At 36.1% G+C, this 26500-nt stretch overlaps 1 long non-coding RNA gene across 5 annotated transcripts; it reads right to left on the bottom strand.

Annotated features, from left to right (window-relative positions):
• Positions 1–1656: 1656 nt before the first annotated feature.
• On the bottom strand, positions 1657–25837 carry LOC127834611 (uncharacterized). Of its 5 annotated transcripts, XR_008028021.1 has the most exons (8): positions 25192–25837; positions 24668–24764; positions 24101–24221; positions 10685–10809; positions 10161–10257; positions 9594–9714; positions 7116–7248; positions 6653–6686 (listed from the first exon to the last, which is right to left on the bottom strand). It is a non-coding gene; the product is annotated as an uncharacterized LOC127834611 (long non-coding RNA). The 5 variants fall into 5 exon arrangements; XR_008028022.1 differs by lacking the exons at positions 6653–6686; positions 7116–7248; positions 9594–9714 and adding exons at positions 1657–2030; positions 6023–6143; XR_008028020.1 differs by lacking the exons at positions 9594–9714; positions 10161–10257; positions 10685–10809.
• Positions 25838–26500: the final 663 nt, after the last annotated feature.

Genomic DNA, 26500 nt, shown 5'->3' with positions numbered 1-26500 from the left:
TCCTGCACGACATTGCCTAATTTATCATTCGTTGTTTTGCTTTGAGGTTAGAAGCCTGCACAAGATTCGTTTTGTGGTCGGAAGCTTGACAAATGATGTGCGGTAGTCGGGCGTATCTGTTTCACACTGTCACTGATTTGATTTATTAAAGTTGCACATTTTACATTTCATTACTATTCTTGGAACATAACGTTTTGTTATTGAAATTTACGAAACGATTTACGAAAAAAACAAAAACCGGACACGTGTAAACTGTTTGGTAAAATGACGATTTTCAAAATAATTATCATATATGCAAAAAAATAATGTATGCATTATATTGAAACAAGCGAAATTCAGAAAAAAGGTTAAAAATATTGGTTCATTAACGGATAATCATCATTCGAAATCGGTAGAATAATAATCCGTTTATAATGCTAAATTGCAAATTCGTCGTGTTAGTAGAGCGGTTATGCTTTGCACATAATCTGGAAAGGCTGCTTGGAAGCGAGGTAGATTTTGCTTCTAAAGGAACTGGGTTAGAATCCGGTGAACAACAATATTGTGTATTCAACTCAACTTATGTTGCTATTATATTTAGTGAGATTGTTTCCAAAATACGACAATCCGTGAACAAGTCCGTTTAAATTGATTTTATTTACAAGAAACACGTTTCTTACTCACATACAGTTTGATGTAGCACTACCACCACACCAAATATCTTACAAACGCTCCTCAAAAATTGAACCCGCGACCTCTCGGTCTCAATGGGGAGCACAACTACACAATTGCTCCGAAATAAAATGTTTGTACTTTATTAAATGAATTCGATTTAAACTATCGTATTTAAGCTATCCCAACAGCGGTCGAGCGCAGATTCGTGCACTTGGCCGCTAGATGAATAATGTTATGCAGTTATTCTAGGCAAATTTATAATTTCAAAACATTTTAGTTGATGATTTTATTCACGTTCAATAAATACATCAGCCTGCTTCTGTACTACAAATGTGTGTCTTATGCCGTTCATAACTACATGATAACTGAATTTGTTAACCGTCCGCAATAATAATAGCGCCTTCAAGCGTTCCATAAATAAACTGTGAAGGAAACACATTTTTTGTTGAATAAAATGGTCGAAAATCAATGATCACTGTGTTTGAGATGGGTTTTTTCCATAAAATAACTTCAGTGTCGTATTCAGTTAAATCGTGAACGGCGCTACTTTTCAAACCGTATACCCTTAATTTGTATTTAACAATTGTAATCCATATGATAAAAAGTGTATTAGCAACCTGCTTATACTCATGTGTCATCTTGAGATTTAATGTCACATCAAAATGAAACACATTGCCGCTTCAAATTGTGAGCTTTTGGAAACAACAATATATATATGTGCTATAACCGTATGCTTCTAATTATTCGGCTTTTTCTTATTAAGTTCTCAGTAATCTGCTCTTTAAATATAGGTCTCGATTATTAAAGACGGCGCTAATTACTTGTGGAAGGTGGAATATAATTTCTTTAGCGCATTACACACTGTATGTGTCAATTGTTCTTGTGCTTGAGAAAGTGTGTGCTCGGGCTGGGGTTTTTTCCAGGTGTTAAGTATCTCATTCAATGCAAGTGAATGGTTGACTTTGTATTATTGTGCACAAGAGTGACGACAAATAAAATAACACACGTTTATTTATTTTATTCATTTCATAACAGAAATACTCTTTTTATAACTAAACAATCACTACTGTGAGGGATGCAACATGTTTTTAAACAATTAACCGGTTAAATAATTTTTGACATCCATTAATTGAGTCGCGTTTTGAGAAAACTGGGCATATTGCATGTGCGGAAAGTGTCGTCCCAGATTAGCCTGTGCGGACTGCACAAGCTAATCTGGTATGACACTTTAAGCACATGCAATATGCCCAGTTTTCTCAGAACGCAACTCAATTAATCCGTTAACTGAAAGACTGAAAAAAACTAGCTATTCGATGTACTGCTTTTAAGTCGGGTGGTTGGAGTGCATAGGTAACAGGAAGCCCATTTCCTTTCACCTGAAACACATACACATGCAAATTAATAAAAAATATTTTTGAGAAAAAAAGAAAAACAAATAATGTATCATCATATTAATCCTTTACGGATGTTAACAAGTATTGCGATCTCAAACGCTTCCAATAACTTGTTTAAACGTACCGTAGTGCGCAACTGTAAAATAGTTCGATAAATACTACAAATAATCTTCCGATACCGAAAGCGCGCGCTTTCGGTAAATCTAGTAACCGCTTTCTTATTAGCTCAATACACAGGCACCTGGCTACTGTACTGGAAAAATTGGATTTACTGCCAAAATAACTGATTTCATTTATTGCTAAATTGTTGTGTACCTTAAAAATACTTCAATAAATAGTAAACGCTCTACCATTGTCTTATATTTATACCGTTTGAAATATTTAATGACAATTATTGAAAGCGTCCGTTTAATTTACCATTATTATTTTAAATACGCTTTCAATGGCAAATAATACAGGTAAAATCATTATTTGATGTGGAAATCAGTACAGTTAATAAATGTTAATAAATGTCTATATATTCTAACCATATCATACGCAATTGTATAATTCCGAACTAATATTATTTACTTAAATATGATCGAACTAGAATCAACATCAACATGGATCAACATCACCGTTGTACTTTTTATTTAGTTTTCAGTAATCTGTCCTTGAAATAGAGGTAGCCTAATTAAAGACAGCGCTAAGTGTGAAAGTGGAGATTAAGAAATAAGATCTATTGCATCGCACTGGCGGTATAGCATGTAGTCTTAAACAAGACACATTTAAGACATGGATAAAATACAAATATGACACATATGAATCTTTCATTTCTTCAAAAAATAAGCACGTAGTCACATATAAATAAGACACATTTAAGACACAGATACAATATAAATAAGACACATTTGAATCTTTCATTTCTTAAAAAAAGCATGTGAATCTTTAGAATACATGTATTACTGACACATTATTCTCAAACAACATGTTTAATTAAAAAAATGTTTCTGTACAATACTCAATATCCTTTTACAATGAATTTAACAAGTTTTCTTGAATGACAGATTCATCAAAGAAACACAAATTCCCAACCATTAACAACATGTTCAATTAAAAAAAATGTTTCCGTACAATACTCAATATCCTTAAAAAATATTGCTCAAAAATCTGTTTTACTATATAACGTCTGGCATTTTTACCTATGGCATTTTTACCACTTTACCTCTGGCATTTATACCGCTGGCATTTTTACCTATGGCATTTTTACCTATGGCATTTTTACCTCTGGCATTTTTACCGCACACCGCCTATTCTTTATACTTCAATATATGTCTTGCACTTCTTAAATGCATAATCATAATATTTGCGCACTGAAAATCATTTCCTGCTAATTTCAAACATTATTTGTAAGTAGCGATTAATTGGTAGATTTTATTTAAAAGTACAAAGCCATAAAAAGCTGGTTTCTGGCAATTTTAACATGATTAATTTATACAAGAAGGCCTGATTACAATTCTTGTTTATCAGAAGACCAGCCATCTTCATAAATACTGAATTCAATACTAATTTAAGTACATGTATATCATTTTTGGCAAAAAAACTGATGAAGATCAAAGATATTTACAATTATGTCTTCCATAAATTAAGATCATGGACGCTATACCTTCCTCAGTGCAGACGACCCAGCGAACACGAAAGCAAAATTTGTTTTTCTATGTAAATGAACATTTCTTTGTTTTGTTTTTATCCTTTTAAAAATATATTGTCAAACAACAAAACGGAAATCAATGAGAAACAAACTAATTATTCTAGCAATTTGTATACATTTTTAACAAAACCTTTGTGCTGGCTATATGGATCATATGTTACCGTATAATATTGCGCTGCTTACTTCCCTTGGATATATCGGTGTTTGTTCACCTACGAATTTTAGGTTACAATATACTAAATCTTTTTGGAGTGCAATGCTATACTCTTTAAAAACCTGAACATCATTTATAAGAAGACACAATTCTCTGTGTGGGCACTTGCCATGACTTTATTTTAGAATGTTTCTTTGTGCATGTGGTAGGGAAAACATTGATGTTTAACAGAAATTCACTCATTTGCTTGAAGGTTAAAGACTACATGAGACTTTGACAGATGGCGGGAAACCCTCATCCACTGGTGCGAACCCGGTAAATTGATGGCTGTAAAACAGTGACCGCTGATTCGCATCGAGTTCTTTCTTGCAAAACGCATGACCCCCCTTTTTTATTGTCTAAATCATTGCGACTTGGAATGCTCTTTAAGAAAAGGTATGGTTATGGGGGTCTCTATGCGCAAAAGTTTGACTTTATTTTTTGTTGAAGTTATTGCTTTTACATTGAATTTGTGTAGGAAATCTTTTGGTATATTGTAACCTTTTAGGGGGAAGGGGATATATTTTTGACCAAATTTCGAGTTCCGAAAGGCCGCAAACAGTAAAATCCATTTCATCAAAACAAAAAGTGACACAAGAAAGTCTTTTTGTGTCAGTGTCATAACATAGGCAACATACATTGAAAATACAGTCAAACACAAGGCTGGTTTCTTCACTTGTGAAACTATGGCCCTTGATCTTTCCCCCCACCCACCTCATTTTTAATGAAAACTTAAGAAATTTGACCCATTTCATGGCATGCACAGTACATTCAAACAGAATGCAATCCTAGTTTTGGCTACATTACTCATTAATTTCATCCCTGTGCTGTGTTTATTCACATAGAAAAGTGTCTCCCATACGTTTAGATTTTTCACAATTTACCTCCAAAGTTCTGTTCTGTTTCTGCAGCGTGAAATATTGACTTCCGCCAAAAGTGAAAACCTCCTTTTTGAAGATTCAAAATTTACTTGCTAGGGAGCTGTCATGAGTTTCAATGTTTTTTTCCAAAATTTTGAGACATTCTTTCTCAAACCTAACACAAGAAATACATCTTATAAATACCCAATTGATTTTTAAAGACCATAGGTTACCCCTACCCTAAAGATATGTAATTTCCCCTTTCACTGATATATCCCCTGCCACCTTAAGTTTTTTAATATATGCATGATAACACAAAAAGCTTTTGTTATATTGAAATATAATGTTTAATGAATTAAATGCAACATTTCTTAACTGTATACTGTGTTTTGTTTGTATTTTACAGTAATTCCAAAATTTCACACAATTCAAGGGAAACAACCAGAACAGAAATAATCCAACAAATAGTGTTCCTATTCACAACATTTGACTCTATTTATTAGAGAAGCACAAGTTATTGGTCAAATGTTTAAAATGATAATTGACAATATCAATCAGTCTTACAGAGGTATATTCCGCTATGAATACATAGTACATGCACCAAATATTGACATTCATGGTCAATGCCGAGAGAAAGTACAGTCTCAAAAGTTATTTGAACCTATAATTGTGCACAGATTACAAAATGACACTGGATAAAATACCCATACTCCATCTGGAGTAGCACATACTTAGATTCATAGATCATGACCAAACATAGTCCCAAAGCTACTGGCCCTTCAGTGTTTTAAAGCCAAAATGCAGCTTTATTGAATTCTGTTTTCACTGTACACAAGGGAGCTAAATCCTATGTCCATATACAAGTTTGACTACTCTGTATTTGCATGTGTACTAATTGGTACAATAAAACAAACACTATCTGGACACCTGACTCTGCTGCACTCATTATGTAGATAAAAAAGACCAGAATTTGCTAAAACAATGAAGTGGCCTTATTGTTTACAAGTCTATAGTGTTGAGCAGATGTATCTTTTAAAACACCTTGGATAAAATACCATTCAAAATGAGATCACTTCAAAAGAAATCACAGCACAGTTATAAAAACAATCGCGCTCGGAAAAACAAAGGTGCACTTTTCAAAAAAGGAGTATTTCCAAACTATAACAGCAGTCATGTGCGCTGTGTAGAGAAACAAGATCAAGATTCCATTCAGTTGAATTTAGACCCTGACCTGGAAAGTGTCGTGCAATTGGGTGATTCTGTGGCTAACGATGTCTTGAATGCGTGTAACCGTTCTCGAGATCCACTCGTCCTCCCTTTTAAACTGCGACCACGTCAAACAGTACCACAGCCTGAGAAACAAAGTGCAAATATATCTGACAATGAGATAATCATTGTAAACATAAGTCAGTTTGGAAACATTTTCAAGTGCATAGGGAATCACAGCTGTGATCAACCTAGCCTGGATTACAATATCACAGACAGAAAAGGACTATGTGTGGATATTAAGGTGTTATGCCACAACTGTGACTTTTGCTCAGATGAAATTCCATTATACACCAGCATCCCACAGAAGCATGGCAAGCCACTAGGAGTCCTGAATGTCAGCTTGCTTCTTCCAGTGCTGTGCTCAAAATTGGGCATATCAGACATACAGTTACTGCTGGCCTGCCTCAATATACAGGCTCCAGACAAGAGGGGCATGCAGAGGAAGCTGAACACTGTTGCTGACCAAGTGGAAGACATAGGACGTCAGCAACTAGTGAAAAATCAGGAATACGTGAGGCGTATTTCAAACCTTGCTGGGTGTTCCGGTGAAACAGATGTGGAGTTTGATGTCGCGTATACAAGCAGAACAGAAGCTGGATGTGACACCGCAACTCAAGTTTTCGCACCTGTAATTGAGAAAACAACATCTAAACACCTGCATGTAGATCTTCACATTGGAAATAAACTTTGCAGCAAACCCAACTGTAATCATTTAGACAGATCTTGCAAAAAGAATTATTGTGACGAAACATCAATTAATCAGGCAGAGGCAATATTTCTTAAAAAATCTTTGGAAAATATCAAAAAAATTAAAATATTCTAAAAGTTACGTCTGTGACCACTGATGGTAGTGCTTCACTTGCCAAAGCTATGAGGGAGCACAATGCCAAGGTACAGGAGAAAGTCCAACATTTCAAGTGCTTTATTCATAATATGCGAAATCTACACAAGCACTTGCGTTCCGCATGCATAAATCAGCCAAAGGGAATGGATAGGCTCCTGTACTGCAAGAAATTAGCTACAGCTATCCGTACCAGAGTACGGCTCGAACTTACCAGACTGAGGAAGCTTCTGCGTGGGGACGAGTTGTACCTTGCCCGGGCTCGAGAAGCAGTCACTAATGTTCTAGATTGTTTCTCGGGGTCACACGATAGCTGCAAGCACAAATCTGTTGTCTGCACTGCACATCTGAAAGGACACAGTACAAGGTATTTGCCATATGGCAAGAATGTTGTGTTGTCAGCAGCAGACAAACAAAAAAAGCAGAAGGTCTTGGACAAGTACTGTGGAGTACAACAGCTAAGGGACACTGTGCAACTACACAATACTAACAGATGTGAAAACATGCACAGTAGGCTGTTTTCATATGCTCCCAAGAGCATGGTCTGGAAAAGATCATTTACAGCTCTATGCTACTCCACAACACTCGGTGCAAGCGTGGGCCGTGGCTTATCCTTACTTCAACTTGCTGGGCGCTGTGGCATTAATATCGAGGCAAGCGATCCGATGTACAGATATGCTATGTTCACACAGAACATAGCACGGTACCACAGTGATCGCAAACAAAAACATGAATACATAACATCTCGATATTTAAGCCACAGAAAAAGGGCGAATAGGGCTGTACTTTCCCAGTCATTGTACAAGGCTCCAAGTAAAGTTACAAAAGAACATGACTATGGAATCAATCTTGGAAATTAAAATGTGTAAATAGAACCAAAAACAATATAACAATTTAACTGTGTAGCAGCAATATTTGTAACATTAATTTTACAACAGTGACAGGTGTCCAAACTATTTATATTACCTCAAATCTTGCAACCTGAATAGCCATAATGACCATGACATAAACCTTCATGAGCACATATTTGTCTGTTGTTATTAATGTTTTGAGGCTCATAACTTAAGTGCTTGATGTTGACACAAAGTTTATTATGGCATAAATGTGACACATGCATTTTTGATGACATGGCATGTTTAGTTTCAAGAAAATATAGTGCGCGGTGAGCTTTAAGCCTTAGCCTTTTGCCGCGGAAACTACACCGCAGAACACCATAGCCGTTCAGAGTGCATGCCCCCTTCCAGATGTGGCATTCATTTATTATTTGGTATGTATTACTAGTATCAAATAAATGCTTCAATCTTAGTCTTTCTTCATCTGTTAGGTGTGCCATGAAGAAATATGTTGCCATGATGACTTTAAATAAGAAGAAAAAATAATTTATGTTTGCGGCATGTTACAAACCACTATTTTGCATGGTTTTCCTATTTTAACAACTTTTTCTACAAAACTGCATACTTATCTTGCTTATTTTAGTATTCGAGCTCAGAAAATGTGCAAATGTAGATGCTAGTATAAAAATATGAGTTTAAACATTGTTTTCCAGTGCAAAACCAGCACACGTGAAATTTTCCTAAAATTAGCAATGTTTTTTAACATTATTACCTCCCTTTGTTTTTCATAATCTAAACCATAGCGGTTAAAAGATATATGCTAAATTATGTTCGATTTGTTACCGCAACACATTTGTGGAATATTTGTATCATTTTTTGTATGATAAACAGAATTTTAAAATTTTGCATTTTGCTATTAAGTTTTTTAATATATGCATGATTACACAAAAAGCTTTTGTTATATTGAAATATAATGTTTAATGAATTAAACGCAACATTTCTTAACTGTATACTGTGTTTTGTTTGTATTTTACAGTAATTCCAAAATTTCACACAATTCAAGGGAAACAACCAGAACAGAAATAATCCAACAAATAGTGTTCCTATTCACAACATTTGACTCTATTTATTAGAGAAGCACAAGTTGTTGGTAAAATGTTTAAAATGATAATTGACAATATCAATCAGTCTTACAGAGGTATATTCCACTATGAATACATAGTACATGCACCAAATATTGACATTCATGGTCAATGCCGAGAGAAAGTACAGTCTCAAAAGTTATTTGAACCTATAATTGTGCACAGATTACAAAATGACACTGGATAAAATACCCATACTCCATCTGGAGTAGCACATACTTAGATTCATAGATCATGACCAAACAGTCCCAAAGCTACTGGCCCTTCAGTGTTTTAAAGCCAAAATGCAGCTTTATTGAATTCTGTTTTCACTGTACACAAGGGAGCTAAATCCTATGTCCATATACAAGTTTGACTCCTCTGTATTTGCATGTGTACTAATTGGTACAATAAAACAAACACTATCTGGACACCTGACTCTGCTGCACTCATTATGTAGATAAAAAAGACCAGAATTTGCTAAAACAATGAAGTGGCCTTATTGTTTACAGGTCTATAGTGTTGAGCAGATGTATCTTTTAAAACACCTTGGATAAAATACCATTCAAAATGAGATCACTTCAAAAGAAATCACAGCACAGTTATAAAAACAATCGCGCTCGGAAAAACAAAGGTGCACTTTTCAAAAAAGGAGTATTTCCAAACTATAACAGCAGTCATGTGCGCTGTGTAGAGAAACAAGATCAAGATTCCATTCCGTTGAATTTAGACCCTGACCTGGAAAGTGTCGTGCGATTGGGTGATTCTGTGGCTAACGATGTCTTGAATGCGTGTAACCGTTCTCGAAATCCACTCGTCCTCCCTTTTAAGCTGCGACCACGTCAAACAGTACCACAGCCTGAGAAACAAAGTGCAAATATATCTGACAATGAGAACATCATTGTAAACATAAGTCAGTTTGGAAACATTTTCAAGTGCATAGGGAATCACAGCTGTGATCAACCTAGCCTGGATTACAATATCACAGACAGAAAAGGACTATGTGTGGATATTAAGGTGTTATGCCACAACTGTGACTTTTGCTCAGATGAAATTCCATTATACACCAGCATCCCACAGAAGCATGGCAAGCCACTAGGAGTCCTGAATGTCAGCTTGCTTCTTCCAGTGCTGTGCTCAAAATTGGGCATATCAGACATACAGTTACTGCTGGCCTGCCTCAATATACAGGCTCCAGACAAGAGGGGCATGCAGAGGAAGCTGAACACTGTTGCTGACCAAGTGGAAGACATAGGACGTCAGCAACTAGTGAAAAATCAGGAATACGTGAGGCGTATTTCAAACCTTGCTGGGTGTTCCGGTGAAACAGATGTGGAGTTTGATGTCGCGTATACAAGCAGAACACAAGCTGGATGTGACACCGCAACTCAAGTTTTCGCACCTGTAATTGAGAAAACAACATCTAAACACCTGCCTGTAGATCTTCACATTGGAAATAAACTTTGCAGCAAACCCAACTGTAATCATTTAGACAGATCTTGCAAAAAGAATTATTGTGACGAAACATCAATTAATCAGGCAGAGGCAATATTTCTTAAAAAATCTTTGGAAAATATCAAAAATCAAAATATTCTAAAAGTTAAGTCTGTGACCACTGATGGTAGTGCTTCACTTGCCAAAGCTATGAGGGAGCACAATGCCAAGGTACAGGAGAAAGTCCAACATTTCAAGTGCTTTATTCATAATATGCGAAATCTACACAAGCACTTGCGTTCCGCATGCATAAAGCAGCCAAAGGGAACGGATAGGCTCCTGTACTGCAAGAAATTAGCTACAGCTATCCGTACCAGAGTACGGCTCGAACTTACCAGACTGAGGAAGCTTCTGCGTGGGGACGAGTTGTACCTTGCCCGGGCTCGAGAAGCAGTCACTAGATTGTTTCTCGGGGTCACACGATAGCTGCAAGCACAAATCTGTTGTCTGCACTGCACATCTGAAAGGACACAGTACAAGGTATTTGCCATATGGCAAGAATGTTGTGTTGTCAGCAGCAGACAAACAAAAAAAGCAGAAGGTCTTGGACAAGTACTGTGGAGTACAACAGCTAAGGGACACTGTGCAACTACACAATACTAACAGATGTGAAAACATGCACAGTAGGCTGTTTTCATATGCTCCCAAGAGCATGGTCTGGAAAAGATCATTTACAGCTCTATGCTACTCCACAACACTCGGTGCAAGCGTGGGCCGTGGCTTATCCTTACTTCAACTTGCTGGGCGCTGTGGCATTAATATCGAGGCAAGCGATCCGATGTACAGATATGCTATGTTCACACAGAACATAGCACGGTACCACAGTGATCGCAAACAAAAACATGAATACAAGACATCTCGATATTTAAGCCACAGAAAAAGGGCGAATAGGGCTGTACTTTCCCAGTCATTGTACAAGGCTCCAAGTAAAGTTACAAAAGAACATGACTATGGAATCAATCTTGGAAATTAAAATGTGTAAATAGAACCAAAACAATACAACAATTTAACTGTGTAGCAGCAATATTTGTAACATTAATTTTACAACAGTGACAGGTGTCCAAACTATTTATATTACCTCAAATCTTGTAACCTGAATAGCCATAATGACCATGACATAAACCTTCATGAGCACATATTTGTCTGTTGTTATTAATGTTTTGAGGCTCATAACTTAAGTGCTTGATGTTGACACAAAGTTTATTATGGCATAAATGCGACACATGCATTTTTGATGACATGGCATGTTTAGTTTCAAGAAAATATAGTGCGCGGTGAGCTTTAAGCCTTAGCCTTTTGCCGCGGAAACTACGCCGCAGAACACCATAGCCGTTCGGAGTGCATGCCCCCTTCCAGATGTGGCATTCATTTATTATTTGGTATTTATTATCAAATAAATGCTTCAATCTTAGTCTTTCTTCATCTGTTAGGTGTGCCATGAAGAAATATGTTGCCATGATGACTTTAAATAAGAAGAAAAAATAATTTATGTTTGCGGCATGTTACAAACCACTATTTTGCATGGTTTTCCTATTTTAACAACTTTTTCTACAAAACTGCATACTTATCTTGCTTATTTTAGTATTCGAGCTCAGAAAATGTGCAAATGTAGATGCTAGTATAAAAATATGAGTTTAAACATTGTTTTCCAGTGCAAAACCAGCACACGTGAAATTTTCCTAAAATTAGCAATGTTTTTTAACATTATTACCTCCCTTTGTTTTTCATAATCTAAACCATAGCGGTTAAAAGATATATGCTAAATTATGTTCGATTTGTTACCGCAACACATTTTTGGAATATTTGTATCATTTTTTGTATGATAAATAGAATTTTAAAATTTTGCATTTTGCTATTAAGTTTTTTAATATATGCATGATTACACAAAAAGCTTTTGTTATATTGAAATATAATGTTTAATGAATTAAATGCAACATTTCTTAACTGTATACTGTGTTTTGTTTGTATTTTACAGTAATTCCAAAATTTCACACAATTCAAGGGAAACAACCAGAACAGAAATAATCCAACAAATAGTGTTCCTATTCACAACATTTGACTCTATTTATTAGAGAAGCACAAGTTATTGGTCAAATGTTTAAAATGATAATTGATATTATTATGCCACGACAGCGCATTTACGTTGGAGACGCTGACATGATATTTGAAAGTGTTATCAGATACCCATCCGATAACAGTTTTAAGCTCCGCCCATCAATATCCGTTTTAAAACTCCGCCCATATTTGGTTTACTTAATGATTTTTTTTAGCGTTCCATGTTTTAGCCCCGCTCATTCTGAGAACTACTTTTTTGTAGGCGTGGTATGTCGCTTCTTTGATTTAAATGCAAACAAACAGCGATTCATATTTTATTCAGAAGTTAGAACATTAATATACAAGAAGTTTTTTTTTAAACAAAACTAACACTTTATTAAGTATTTATCTATAGGGAAATATAAATTAAATGAGCATTAATCAATGGGAAAAAATTAATTAATTCAAATGAGCACTGCTACCATTCATTTGCTGCAGATGAACACAATTTAAAACAGTAATGATAAACATTTAAAACGTAACACAAATATACTTAACACGTTTTAAATAAAATGACAGATTTGATCAAGTTAAAGAAGAATTTATGACAAATATTCACTAAACATCTCGTCATAGCAGTGCTCACGCTGCTGCCAGACATTATCGCCAATGGCGATTATTTTATCCAACTGGCTATTATTTCTTAAAATTGTCTAGAAAAAATGGCGATTATTTTATCCGCCTACTTAAAAAAACAAATTGCCTCTAAATGTTGTCCGGCGAATGCGAAACGCCTGCAAATCGGGCCATCAAGCAGGAAAAATCGATAACGAGATAACTGTGTACACACTCGACCCTGTGTATTGTCATACACGCGTCAATAGACGAGTTAATTGTTATTGTTTACATTCGGGATTTTCCGCGCATGCGCACTGACTGGTTGGCAAAAACACTGGTTACAGTCACGTAAAACATGTATAAAGGGCTTTTGTTAAGTCAATTAAACGATAAAAAATCCGAAATAAACATTACAACTCTTAAACAATAGTGCAAATATATCATATTTAGAACCAATAAATGTATATTCATATATATAATTTCCTCTTTATAAAAATACAAATTAGTTATTAGCCTCAGAGTAAACATGGTCGGAAGACTAAATACTGACAATACCACACAACAAAACAATAAATTAGCCGTATTCTTTTTTTATAGTAAGACTTTAAAAAATGATATTTCAAAACTTATAAAACTTATATTTATTTTATTATAACTATAACGGTGTTGATATTGTTATTGTTCATCTGCGATCGAAAGTGTATTATAAGAGGCGCATTAAATCAATTATAAAACAAAGCCATAAAAAACGGAATACATAACAATCGTTAAATGTTGTGGTAATTTTCTTTTCCATTTAATGAATTTTCGTTTCGTTTCCATTGAATTACAATATTTAAAAAATATTATACAAATGGAAATAAAACCTGCATATTGTGCAAATTGAACTGTCTTTGCATACATGTATATTGAAATCTCTTAACAAGTAGTAAGGAGTGATAAATGTAACAATCTAGCATTTTATGATAAATATATATATTTATTTGATTTATTTTACGCAAATATTGTTTATCCATTGTGATTGCTTGGTTTCATGATGGAGTTACGTGCACTGCGAGAACGTATAATCTTCACACTAAATTGCCGAGTTTACATTTGCCGGTACCCGCGTTAAATACATCTATTGTTAGCAGTAATATTGCACAAATTTTAATTTAAAGTTATAAAGCACTCTATTATTATGATTAAACTGGCTAACATATAAATACACATGTTCCTGTTAATCCGTTTCGGAAAAATATCTTCTTTTTTTAATATGTTTAATTATTCATTAAAGCAAATATTACGTATTTTGGCTTTAATTTTTGGCTTGCTCAATATTACCGGTATATATGACTGCTCAATATGCCAAGAGATGATTTGGGGGTATCATAAAGTCTGCCACATGTGGTCTATGCAGGGACCCAATTAAAGTATAGGTCCCTATGTTTATGACACCGGCATGTTTTCTGTGTAATTGTCTGGGCATTCTCCGATCATAACGAGATAATATGCTTGTGACGAACAACGGTGCAATTAAACACCAGGTTAGAAATGCTGAAACAAAAGTGTCAAAATTGGTGCGCACAATTAAATAAAACAATTAGATTTATGAATTTATTTGTTGTGTAACAAGGTAAGTTTGTACAGATATATTAAGGTTAAAATCAGTTACTATATGTTGCGAACAAAAAGCGATCTATTTGTTGTTTGTTTTCATCGATATTTGTGTTCTTTCATTAAATTTAATTTATTCTAAAAGAATTTCCATTTCTGAAATTGTGTATCTAAAATGGACGTGAAGATGCGTTTAGTAGAGATGTTTGTGGTTACCACACACAGAGCTCGTAGATAGTGTTCCACTCCAGAGCTCGTTTTTAGTAAAAACAAATAATAACAACAATATAATCGTTTCAAAAATGAATTTCCACGCATGCTTATGTTTTATTCAGACATAAATAGTAAAATTATATTTGATACAGTTCATGATTATCAATAAAAACGATGATTACGTCAACCTTCTCTATATGCGCTTATATGAATTCCTACTCTTTTTGCCAACCAGTGGGCGGAGTCTAAACTTTGCAGGTGCGTGTGACGTCACGCGTTAACTCGTCTATAACTTCTGCGACATTGTGGCCTAGAGCATTTTTCTCAATCAGTGTCCGACAGCAGTGATATATTTCGGAAAAAACGTCTTTAATCTCCCTGTGCTTTACCAATTATCGGTAACTGTTAGATCTTTGTTAATTTTTCGCCAATTATTATTTAATCGTCATTATTGAAAATCGCCGCTAATATTGTTGGCTGGTTTTGTTTTGCACGCCGTTTTTTCTGCAATTATATTACGTTGAACATTGCTTGATGAAATAATTATTTAATCGCCATCAACTAATTATTCCCGTAATTACCGCTGTTTGTCGTCTGCTTTAACATAATGATTCCAATTTTTAACCAGGTAACCTGGCTTTCCCAATTCAAAGGGACCCGACCCGGCATATGCCATGGTCAGCTAATTTTAACGAAACACGTGTTTGGAATTACACTAAGGTGGTGTATTTTAACTCACGCGCTGTGACGTTAATTGATGTAAACATGATCGGCATTGCGAAAGTGTTATTTTTGGAATAAATCATTTACAATTGATATTGGCCTCTGTCTACAATATTGCGGCCGATGGCAAACGCCGTATTAAGAGATAAAGTAGTCGAACGATATGCACATTTTAGATTATGCATATTAATATTTTATATTATGCATATTTCATGTGCAAAACGCGTACAATTTTTCGGATTACTGTTTTTGGATACTGTATTTGTTTCGTCCATTATGATTTATTTTCGAAGTTCATAACAGCAAAAATAGAATGACGAATACACATGCGGTGATACGGAAGGTGTGGTTTATAATATTTCGAGTATTCACCAAAAATTGCAATTGGAAAAACTATAAAAATAGTATAATTAGTGCTCTGGGTGGGTTGGGGCCTCTGCCCTTAATTCTTATGTGTATGTAACTGTAGCTGAGATCTGGTTTGTTAAGTCACACCCACAACATTGATTGTATTCTTTATTGTAAAGCCATGATAATATTTTATAAGAAAATGACACACTGATATTATGCTTGTTTTTAAGTATATATATATATATTATAACTTAAATCCAATAGATATACATTTAATAAAACATAGATAAAATGAGATTCATGGTTTTTTCTTTCTTTTTGCCTTCAGTACCGTTTTGCGGAAAAGTCCGCATATGTTTTGGCTATTATTTTTTTAAGGAAAAAAAATATGGCTATTATTTTCTGAAGGCCAGAGTGAGCACTGTCATAGATTATATAAAAAAAAATAACTAATACTTTACAAATGCTTTCCTTTTTTGTGTCATTCTTATAAAAAGCAAGGCAAACAGGTGAAAAGTATACACAATGAATTGACGTTGACAAAGTAAAATAATTAATACCTGATTGAGATGCTTTGCTAATGCCTGCCATGCCTAATAATACATGACAATTTCAATTTTTAAGTGTCTGAAATCAAACTTTCACAAAAAATGATTCTATCTCCACGACCAAACAGGAAATTTGTGTAGTCAACCTGATAATAAAATAAAGAATCCTTTAGAAAAAAAAACATCAACAAACATTCATTGCATAACTGCTTTAACCCTTTCAGTGCTGGAACAGAATTTTGAAGGCCTTTGCAAACAGTTTGGATCCAGATGAGACGCCACAAAACGTGGCGTCTCATCTGGATCCAAACTGTTTGCTATTGTTTTGTGGCGTCTCATCTGGATTCAAACTGTTTGCTATTCTGATAGTAATCTTTGAAAAAAAATGAAGAAAATGCTTATTTTACAAATTCAGCAGACGACATTTTAGCAGACGACAAATTTCCCAGCATGCAAAGGGTTAAAAATAAAAATCCAGATATATAATTTGTATTAAAATTTAAACTTTATAACTCTAGTGACATATAGATTTATAACATGTTCAGATAAAACAATAACATAAATACTCTCAAAAATAAATTTGTCGACAAAAAGTATTACCTTTCCGACAAATTAATAAGATGGGTTGCTGTGAAGCTGTGCCGGGATGCAGTTGTGGGGGGGGGGAATATCTCGAGTTGGTTGAGAGGCAGAGAAAGACTCGGACAAGTGCAACTGACGAGGGTAGAACTGTGCCGCCAAGAATTTTGGTAGATAAATCATATCATCACCCATGGAATGTGTGGTCGCAACTTTCTGCCATTAAAAGAAAAACATTTCATATTATAATAAAATAAAACAAATCTAACAGGAGATAACATTTCAAAATAGAGTGTTTTAATAACATGTTTATGGCACAACTTGAACAAATTACAACTTTAATAGACACAATATTATTAATACAAAATGAAAATGTATAAACTCCACTTTTTATAAAAATAATTTAGAATTTCTTTTTACTTAAAATATTTTTATTATGGACTCGGGGCTTTTTTTGCTTATTACGGGAATAGGAGTTTGTTTTCCTAATTTGAGAAATTTGCGACTCAAATGTTCACAATTTAAAGAAGCTCGCGACTCAAATTTTCACAATTTAAACTAGAAATGGCGCGGCAGAGGCCGACGCGTATCCCCACGCCGAATGTTTGACCTAGGTGTGCCCCAGGGTTGGTAATGGGGCCATGCATAGCTGAGATTGACCATATTGTCATAAGAGAAGTTCATCATCAATTAGAAGTGAATTGGTGTAGAAATGAAGAAGTTATAGTAAAAGGCAATTTTGGGTGGGTGTGACATATGTGGGCAGGGCGCCCCAGGGTTGGTAATTGTGTCATAGTTGAGATTGACCGTATTGTCATAAGAGAAGTTCAGTATCAATTTGAAGTGAATCGGTGTAGAAATGAAGAAATTATAGTAAAAGGCAATTTTGGGCGGGTGTGGTCTATGTGGGCGGGGCCCCAGGGTTGGTAATGGGGCCATGCATAGTTGAGATTGACCGTATTGTCATAAGAGAGGTTCAGTATCAATTTGAAGTGAATCGGTGTAGAAATGAAGAAATTATAGTAAAAGGCAATTTTGGGTGGGTGTGGTCTATGTGGGCGGGGCGCCCCAGGGTTGGTAATGGGGCCATGCATAGTTGAGATTGACTGCATTGTCATAAGAGAAGTTCCAGGGCTTTTTTTCCTGACTTTGTGAAGCGGCCCTGGCCCCCTTATTTTGTGAAAAAATGAGTCGCGAACTTTTCAAAATTGTGAAAAAATGAGTTGCAATCTTTTCAAAATTGTGACAAATTGAGTCGCGAAACTTTTCAAAATTGTGAAAAATTGAGTCGCGAACTTCTTAAAATTGTGAAAAACCGAGTCGTGAAATTATTAAAATTGTGAAAAATGGCCCATTTTGTAAAAATTCACGGCCATGTTAGGTTTGTGAATTGTCCTTTTCAAAATTGTGAAATGTCCTTCCACGGCCACTCATAAAGAAGGAAAAAAAGCCCTGAGTTCAATATCAATTTGAAGTGAATCGGTGTAGAAATGAAGAAATTATAGTAAAGGCAATTTTGGGTGGGTGTGGTCTATGTGGGCGGGGCCCCAGGGTTGGTTATGGGGCCATGCATAGTTGAGATTGACCCTAATGTCATAAGAGAAGTTCAGTATCAATTTGAAGTGAATCCGTGTAGAAATGAAAAAATTATAGTAAAGGCAATTTTTTGGTGGGTGTGGCCTATGTGGGCGGGCGCCCCAGGGTTGGGATTGGGGCCATGCATAGTTGAGATTGACCCTAATGTCATAACAAAAGTTCAGTATCAATTCGAAGTGAATCCGTGTAGAAATGAAAAAATTATAGTAAATGGAAATTTTTGGTGGGTGTGGCCTATGTGGGCGGGGCGCCCCAGGGTTGGGAATGGGGCCATGCATGGTTGAGATTGACAGTATTGTCATAAGAGAGGTCCAGTATCAATTTGAAGTGAATCGGTGTAGAAATAAAGAAGTAAATGTAAAATAACCTAAAAAAATGAGTGATAATTTCTGACGCGGCCCCACCCCAACCGCTATAACTTTTGACCCAGGGGTCAGATCAAAATTCCAAATAGTGCAGGGTCGCACATATCCTCATAGCTACCATGTGTGTAAGTTTCAAGGTTCTAGTGCTTTTAGTGTAGGAGGAGATAGTGGCCAGGACGGACGGACGGACAGACGGACGGACGGACGGCGGAGATAACCACAATATCCCCACCTTTTTTTCAAAAAGCGTGGGGATAAAAAGTTTGCAACTCATTTTTTCACAATGTTGATCTGTGGGCAACACAATTTTGAACAGTTTTCGACACATGTTTTCAAAAAAGTTGCACAGCGCGCAACTCATTTGTTTACAGTTTTCAACAGTGAATTTTTTTTATGAACAGTGCGTGACTCAATTTGTTCACAATTTTGAACAGTGTGCAACTCATTTTTTAAAATTGTGTACAGTGCACGACTCATTTTTCCACCATGTTGAATTAACAGTGCGCGACTCATTTTTTTCCAAATTTTGAACAGTGCGCGACTCATTTTTACAAATTTTGAACAGTGCGCAACTCATGTGTTTTCACAATTTGAAGAGTTTGTGACTTATTTTTTTGTAATTTTGAATGAACAGTGCCTCACAAAATTGTCCCCCATTTTTGAACAGTGCGAAAATGATTGTTCCAAATTTTGTACAGCGCGTGACATGATTTTTTCACAATTTTGAACAGTGCGCAACTCATTTTTCCACAATTTTGAATGAACAGTGCATGACTTATTTTTTGCAAAAAATTGAACAGTGAGCAACTCATTTTACCAATTTTGTACCGCGCGTGACTCATTTTTTCAAAATTAAATTGATGAAAAGTGTGGGACTCATTTTTCAACAATTTTGAAATCAAAATGAACAGTGGGCAACTAATGTTTCCCACAATTTTGAACAGTGCGCGACTCATTTTTTCAAATTTTGGTACAGTGTGTGTCTCATTTTTTCACAATTTCGAACAGTGCGCAACTCATTTTTCCACAATTTTGAATAAACAGTTCGCGACAGTAGAACAACTGGCACTGATCATTGGTTCATCAGCATGAGAATGGGTGTAAAAAAAATGGCACAAATCAGGGTTGTCATTATTAACCGATTGCCGATCGAATTCATCGGTTAAAATCGCCAGAAAATCGGTTGTTTTTCCTGAATCTTAAAAATTGCTATCAGAAGTTTTGATCACCCAAACCGACAATAATTGACGAGGAATAACCGTAGTATAGTAGAGCGACGCCCATTTAGTCATTTCATTAACTCCACCTAAGAGCTACTGTTTTCAATGAATCTCTCAGCAAGTGGCCAATATTGACTTTTCCAGCTGTCAATCAAATTCTTCTTGGTAAGCACGTCAACCAATCAGCGCTCAGGCAGCTGAATACACGCCGACCACATGTGAAATCGTATCAAATAGCTGTACATTTCACAGATAATTACTGACCGTATCTCAACGAATGTAGCACTGTAGAGCGTAATTAACTAGTTTTTTTAGTTAAAGAAAAGGTTTTCACATATTGAAAAATGCTCTTCGATTTTCTACCAAAATAAAAGATATTAGCGACCTCTGCGTTACGAAGTTGTTATTGAGCATCTAAATATTAAAGTCCACGCTTTCTCCGAGGAAGAATGACGTGATGTTATACATGAAGTCTAATTTTGGCATGATTTTCATCTGTGCATGAAAAACACGATAAATGTGTCCTGTTGCTAGAATTTTCTTAATTTTCCGTGAATAATGAAATCTGGAAATGATTTCGGATAAATAACGTGTTTTGAGATTGCCAAACTATGCATACGTATAGGTCAACATGCATGAATGACCTGACAAGTTATATCACGATCCGGAATGAAAAGTACTTGGTTTAATATAATGAAAGACGCGTTTTTATTCTCAGAATTTCACTTTCGCAAACTTTTCTGAAAGGAGGTACATGTAACAGTTTAGATTGAGTCGTCGATTTGTCGTAATTACTAAATATAAACGGTTTTCAATGCTCTCAAACCGCGTCACGTGATTCACGCATGTTAAATAGGAATTCCCAAATCCCACAATTCAATTTGTATATGCACTTGCGTTAAATGGCGGACGACATTCATCGTCAATATTTGCCGTAATTTGGTTTTGAAAAAAAGAAATCGTAATAATACTGGATTATCGAGTAATGGATAGAATTGGAACATGCAAAAATCTATCAATATATGTTTATATGTATATACATTGTACAGTATACTAAACATGTGAAAATCTTAAAATTTTCTATTCTTTTTAGACCTCATTTTAACTTTTTATGCTCTGAGAATAGCAGTATTTTGTCCCTAAAATGTCTAGAATTCGTTTTCGGTCGGGGGCCTTGCCTCCTGACCCCCCTACCAGGGCCTTGCCCTGGACCTACAAGGGTGCCTAGGCAGCCCACTTGATCCCCGGCCGAATCGGTTACTTTTCCAAAATAATCCTTTGTTTACAATCATAATGACAACCCTGCAAATAATGAAACATGTGTGTTTAAGCATCTATACATAACAATGAAACTTACCAATTCCTTGTCCAATTGGGAAAAGTACCCGTACCGGTCCGATTGGGAAAAATTGAGTCGTGAAAACCTCAAAATTGGGAAAAATCGAGTCGTGAAATCCTGAAATTGGGAAAATCGCGTCGTGAAGTTTGGGTCTTATTGAATACATCATACAGTTCATACTCATACCCATTTAAATAATCATTTGCAGGCATGCCTTAATGACCATTAAGTTATAAAGTTTATATAAATAACAAAATATTATAAAGAACACACCAAATCAATTACTAGTTGTTTTAATCTCTTTTAAAGCAATGTCTCTCTCTTTCATTTTTGTGAAAATTTCAACAATCTTTGATGTTTGATCATCACTCAGTTGCTTGCATCCCTCCCTGCACAGCATCATTATTGCTGTCAATGTGTCCTGTGATAGATGGTTCCGATTGGTTTTTTGGCATAATATTTGCTATTATGACTCATTTCAAACTGCGATAAGGTTACAAACCGACGTAAAACAGTACGCTGGCTGCCTGGCAAAAGAACCGGAAACAGTAACAACTCTATTGATTGAATGCGCTGAATAATAAAACCCGAAATTAATCGAGCGCGTGGTTACACACAACTATACGATTTTCTTTGTTCGCTCGCCGAAAGTTGGTTTTTTACGAAACTTTCTATCGTTTTGAGAAAAAATTCGGACGCTGATTGGGATTTTTCCAGATGCCGATTGGGAATTTGGGAATTTTCGCTTGATTGGGAAAGTACCGTTTTGGGAATTTGGGAATTTTCGTTCGATTGGGAAAGTACCGTTTACCGGTACTTTATAAAGAAGGAGGAAAATCGCTGTACCAACCACTCGGCCAGGAAACACAATTATGGTGCAGAAGCTGCGGGATTCAGCATGCTCTCCCACTGATATTATGCAGATCAGTGATCAAACTGGCAGTCAACTTATGTTGGGATTTCCCAATTGTGAAGATATTAACCTCAGCAGTCTCCAAACACAAACATGTTCATGTATTGTCAGTCAAACAGCAATTAATCCATCATGTCACCCTGACAGTCTCAAAACACGATGCAAAACCAAAGCATTTTCGTTTCGTCTAACACACAGCTGGTAACGTCGCTGAATATTGCACAAAAGCAGCTTCATTATGAAGTTCCAGCGACTCGAAATACACAAGTAATCGCGTTCCCCACCCACTTTGACTTCGCACGTGAAGGCCTGTTTTTTTGGGATAACTGTTAACATCTCACAACTAAACGTATATTACGGAGATGGACAAGTTGAAAAATAAATCACTCTTATCACTTCCAAATTGCGCACTACGTTAAAATCCCGTTCCATTTGATTATTGTATTTATTGTTTGAAATTTTCACTCTACACATTCGCTTTGAAAATAGCGGTTGGTGTGTACTCTTGGAAGTACATGTCGAATGTGCTATGGTAAAAAATATTGGTATTGTGTTTTTATTGCAGAAATTGTTCTTTTAAGTTTCTATTTCTCGCTTCAATTTTTGTATTATGTGCGTTTAAATTTGATTGTTTGTTGCTTACATTCGAACTATTTTTGTATGTGTAAATATATATGCATAGACGCTAGCGGATGTAATCAGGTTGCTACTAATTTGCATATTTATTACCGTATCTACATCAATGAGTTTAGCGGTTGTTTGTTTTTGTTTGTTTTGTGAATATTTTCTTATTTACTTTAAAATGTGGCATAATAAATAGAATATATGGTTGGTGACTTTTGATATCATGTGATATAAGACTCGTCCGATATGTCGTGTGAAAAGGCTCGGCAAGCCTCGCCTTTTCCTACGCCATATCAGACTCGTCTTATATCACATGATATCAAAAGTCACCAACCATATATTCTCTATATATCAATCAGTCTTACAGAGGTATATTCCACTATGAATACATAGTACATGCACCAAATATTGACATTCATGGTCAATGCCGAGAGAAAGTACAGTCTCAAAAGTTATTTGAACCTATAATTGTGCACAGATTACAAAATGACACTGGATAAAATACCCATACTCCATCTGGAGTAGCACATACTTAGATTCATAGATCATGACCAAACATAGTCCCAAAGCTACTGGCCCTTCAGTGTTTTAAAGCCAAAATGCAGCTTTATTGAATTCTGTTTGCACTGTGCACAAGGGAGCTAAATCCTATGTCCATATACAAGTTTGACTCCTCTGTATTTGCATGTGTACTAATTGGTACAATAAAACAAACACTATCTGGACACCTGACTCTGCTGCACTCATTATGTAGATAAAAAAGACCAGAATTTGCTAAAACAATGAAGTGGCCTTATTGTTTACAAGTCTATAGTGTTGAGCAGATGTATCTTTTAAAACACCTTGGATAAAATACCATTCAAAATGAGATCACTTCAAAAGAAATCACAGCACAGTTATAAAAACAATCGCGCTAGGAAAAACAAAGGTGCACTTTTCAAAAAAGGAGTATTTCCAAACTATAACAGCAGTCATGTGCGCTGTGTAGAGAAACAAGATCAAGATTCCATTCCGTTGAATTTAGACCCTGACCTGGAAAGTGTCGTGCGATTGGGTGATTCTGTGGCTAACGATGTCTTGAATGCGTGTAACCGTTCTCGAGATCCACTCGTCCTCCCTTTTAAACTGCGACCACGTCAAACAGTACCACAGCCTGAGAAACAAAGTGCAAATATATCTGACAATGAGAACATCATTGTAAACATAAGTCAGTTTGGAAACATTTTCAAGTGCATAGGGAATCACAGCTGTGATCAACCTAGCCTGGATTACAATATCACAGACAGAAAAGGACTATGTGTGGATATTAAGGTGTTATGACACAACTGTGACTTTTGCTCAGATGAAATTCCATTATACACCAGCATCCCACAGAAGCATGGCAAGCCACTAGGAGTCCTGAATGTCAGCTTGCTTCTTCCAGTGCTGTGCTCAAAATTGGGCATATCAGACATACAGTTACTGCTGGCCTGCCTCAATATACAGGCTCCAGACAAGAGGGGCATGCAGAGGAAGCTGAACACTGTTGCTGACCAAGTGGAAGACATGGGACGTCAGCAACTAGTGAAAAATCAGGAATACGTGAGGCGTATTTCAAACCTTGCTGGGTGTTCCGGTGAAACAGATGTGGAGTTTGATGTCGCGTATACAAGCAGACCACAAGCTGGATGTGACACCGCAACTCAAGTTTTCGCACCTGTAATTGAGAAAACAACATCTAAACACCTGCCTGTAGATCTTCACATTGGAAATAAACTTTGCAGCAAACCCAACTGTAATCATTTAGACAGATCTTGCAAAAAGAATTATTGTGACGAAACATCAATTAATCAGGCAGAGGCAATATTTCTTAAAAAATCTTTGGAAAATATCAAAAATCAAAATATTCTAAAAGTTACGTCTGTGACCACTGATGGTAGCGCTTCACTTGCCAAAGCTATGAGGGAGCACAATGCCAAGGTACAGGAGAAAGTCCACTATTTCAAGTGCTTTATTCATAATATGCGAAATCTACACAAGCACTTGCGTTCCGCATGCATAAATCAGCCAAAGGGAATGGATAGGCTCCTGTACTGCAAGAAATTAGCTACAGCTATCCGTACCAGAGTACGGCTCGAACTTACCAGACTGAGGAAGCTTCTGCGTGGGGACGAGTTGTACCTTGCCCGGGCTCGAGAAGCAGTCACTTATGTTCTAGATTGTTTCTCGGGGTCACACGATAGCTGCAAGCACAAATCTGTTGTCTGCACTGCACATCTGAAAGGACACAGTACAAGGTATTTGCCATATGGCAAGAATGTTGTGTTGTCAGCAGCAGACAAACAAAAAAAGCAGAAGGTCTTGGACAAGTACTGTGGAGTACAACAGCTAAGGGACACTGTGCAACTACACAATACTAACAGATGTGAAAACATGCACAGTAGGCTGTTTTCATATGCTCCCAAGAGCATGGTCTGGAAAAGATCATTTACAGCTCTATGCTACTCCGCAACACTCGGTGCAAGCGTGGGCCGTGGCTTATCCTTACTTCAACTTGCTGGGCGCTGTGGCATTAATATCGAGGCAAGCGATCCGATGTACAGATATGCTATGTTCACACAGAACATAGCACGGTACCACAGTGATCGCAAACAAAAACATGAATACAAGACATCTCGATATTTAAGCCACAGAAAAAGGGCGAATAGGGCTGTACTTTCCCAGTCATTGTACAAGGCTCCAAGTAAAGTTACAAAAGAACATGACTATGGAATCAATCTTGGAAATTAAAATGTGCAAATAGAACCAAAACAATATAACACTTTAACTGTGTAGCAGCAATATTTGTAACATTAATTTTACAACAGTGACAGGTGTCCAAACTATTTATATTACCTCAAATCTTGCAACCTGAATAGCCATAATGACCATGACATAAACCTTCATGAGCACATATTTGTCTGTTGTTATTAATGTTTTGAGGCTCATAACTTAAGTGCTTGATGTTGACACAAAGTTTATTATGGCATAAATGCGACACATGCATTTTTGATGACATGGCATGTTTAGTTTCAAGAAAATATAGTGCGCGGTGAGCTTTAAGCCTTAGCCTTTTGCCGCGGAAACTACACCGCAGAACACCATAGCCGTTCGGAGTGCATGCCCCCTTCCAGATGTGGCATTCATTTATTATTTGGTATTTATTATCAAATAAATGCTTCAATCTTAGTCTTTCTTCATCCGTTAGGTGTGCCATGAAGAAATATGTTGCCATGATGACTTTAAATAAGAAGAAAAAATAATTTATGTTTGCGGCATGTTACAAACCACTATTTTGCATGGTTTTCCTATTTTAACAACTTTTTCTACAAAACTGCATACTTATCTTGCTTATTTTAGTATTCGAGCTCAGAAAATGTGCAAATGTAGATGCTAGTATAAAAATATGAGTTT

Source organism: Dreissena polymorpha, chromosome 6, assembly GCF_020536995.1.
Source record: "Dreissena polymorpha isolate Duluth1 chromosome 6, UMN_Dpol_1.0, whole genome shotgun sequence".
Taxonomy (NCBI): Eukaryota; Metazoa; Mollusca; class Bivalvia; order Myida; family Dreissenidae; genus Dreissena; species Dreissena polymorpha.
The sequence above is the reverse complement of the archived record's forward strand: the minus strand, read 5'-3'. Positions and strand labels throughout refer to the sequence as shown.